Genomic DNA, 2,132 nt, shown 5'->3' with positions numbered 1-2,132 from the left:
CACTCCAACCTACTGAAGTCCAAAACTAGAACTGCCGAAATCCGGAGGCGAATTTCACTTTAACTCAGCCTAAGTCCAAAGCCAACACCCAGTGCTAAGAGTACACAAGAAGTTCTGTCCGCCTCGAATACGATTATAGCGCAATCGGATAGACGCCGGTTACATAAAGCCAGAAACCCTGGTTCAATTCCTACCATGGAAAACATTTATTTTATTCCCTACGGGCAGCACAAGTTTTCGTTCCCAGCCGCTGCTAACCCAGTAAATACCATTTGGGCCTGTGGTTAGATTGCCGGTTTTACGGCGAAATGGTGAGGGGTTAGATTCCCGGGACCTCGATAACCCCCAATTTTTTTAGATGCGACGCATCTCTTGCTCAGAGGCATGTCCCTCCTGCGTCGTCGTCGCGCCGTCCGTCCGCATCCCTCCTCCGTTCTTCTCTCCGACCGCTCCGACAGCTGTGTGCAGCACTCTCACTCCGGCTCATTATCATAACAGCTGCTGCATGCGCTTGTTTTTGCGTGCGCTTCGCTGTGTTAACAACTGCTCCGGCGCGCGCGGTGTGCGCAAGTGCGCGCATGCGTGACTCTCCTCCGTTGTCTCCTCTCATCACACGCTGTGTATATAAAGCGGGTATCGCGCTGCGGCGGTTCAGGCAAGCGCTCGCTCTCGTTCGACTCCGCGTTACTTTATGCTTGATGACTTCGTGCGTGACTTGGTTCTTCCGATGAAGACGTGATGGTAGCAATTACGCCCATCTTCCGCGTATAGAACACCCGCATGTGATGGAAATGCATCATATACGTTCACAACACGTTTCACGCGATTAAGAGAATCAACCCACTGGAAACACCAATTGAACCCCCCGATGCGTCGCATCACACCAGGGTTCCCTCGCGGAAGATGGGCGTAATTTTATTCAAGCGTGAAATCCCAACGCGTGCTCTGGGGGTTTTCGCACCCTCGTCAGTCTCCCTCTCACTTTCCCTACACTTCACCGAGCGGAATGCCTGTGTACAATCCGCACGGACACAGGAACGCTTGAGCAGCTCTGCGTTTAAAATCGAAGCTTTCTCCGTCCAAACTGGTTTCAATCGAAGTCCACAATCCCCCCCACCTTAAGTGAAAAATCGAGACCGACAAAGTTCGAAGCCACCGCCCACGTGACGAACCTAAAGGAAATGCTGTGCTTCCCTATTCCGCGCCGACACCATGTCATGGCGGCAGCTTCAGACACGCACGTTCCCAAACTTACACCACAAACACCTCTTCTTTCCCACCCAATACCCTCGCCACTACCCGGCTTGCAACAGCCCCACAGCCACCCTCTACCACTCCGTATGGGAGTGTCCGGGTCCACCAGACGGGCTCAACCTTACACATATCCCCACCCTCTCTCTTTGGGAGAACTGCTCTGTCCAGCACTGCCCCGCAAGACTGGCAACGGCTGATCGAGCGGGCCCGCCGGTTAGCGTCCACCATTGGAGTTTTGGACTGAGTACCCCATTCACGAGCCTGTTTTGCGACCACCAAATGATTACAACAACCTCCCAGACTGCGATGATGGAGCATAAGATAGACGCTGGTTTCACAACGCGACGGATCCAAGTGCGATTTCGACCAGGGGAGGCGTTGTTTCCTTGAGGTGAGCACTCTAAACCCTGCTCATAAGCTCCTTGCATCCACGTAGCGTTTTCGCCTGCTTGGTCTAGCATGTTCCCCCTTCCGCTACTCCAAGCGGAGTTTAATGTTAACAATCCGCACAGAGCTCAAGCTTAAACAGCTGCGCGGTTAATAGTCCACTCAGACACAAAATCTATTCCTTCTGGGCAGAACGTTACGCCTCTGAACATATCTCGAGTAGGATAAAAACTAAGATGCACCAGTTTCAAGATCAGTAGGCTCTAAGCTAAATATTTCTCAAGATTCTCTTCCGTGCGACCTGCGTCTGGAAAGTCTGCGTTCGCATTGCCCTCTTTTATCCGTTTGCTTCAGCTGGTAATAGGGCACAGAAGGCTGGCTATAGCCAGGCAGACCTTGACTTACAACACCCCTGACTGAGCCGGAGTGAGCGCAATTCCAACGGACTAGGTAGATAAATATTCTCCGCCTCCTTCGAAGGCTTGTGGTCT

The sequence above is a fragment of the Haemaphysalis longicornis genome, unplaced genomic scaffold (assembly GCF_048455015.1).
Source record: "Haemaphysalis longicornis isolate Haplotype H1 unplaced genomic scaffold, Haemaphysalis longicornis Haplotype H1 scaffold_8, whole genome shotgun sequence".
NCBI classification, from domain to species: domain Eukaryota; kingdom Metazoa; phylum Arthropoda; class Arachnida; order Ixodida; family Ixodidae; genus Haemaphysalis; species Haemaphysalis longicornis.
The sequence above is the reverse complement of the archived record's forward strand: the minus strand, read 5'-3'. Positions refer to the sequence as shown.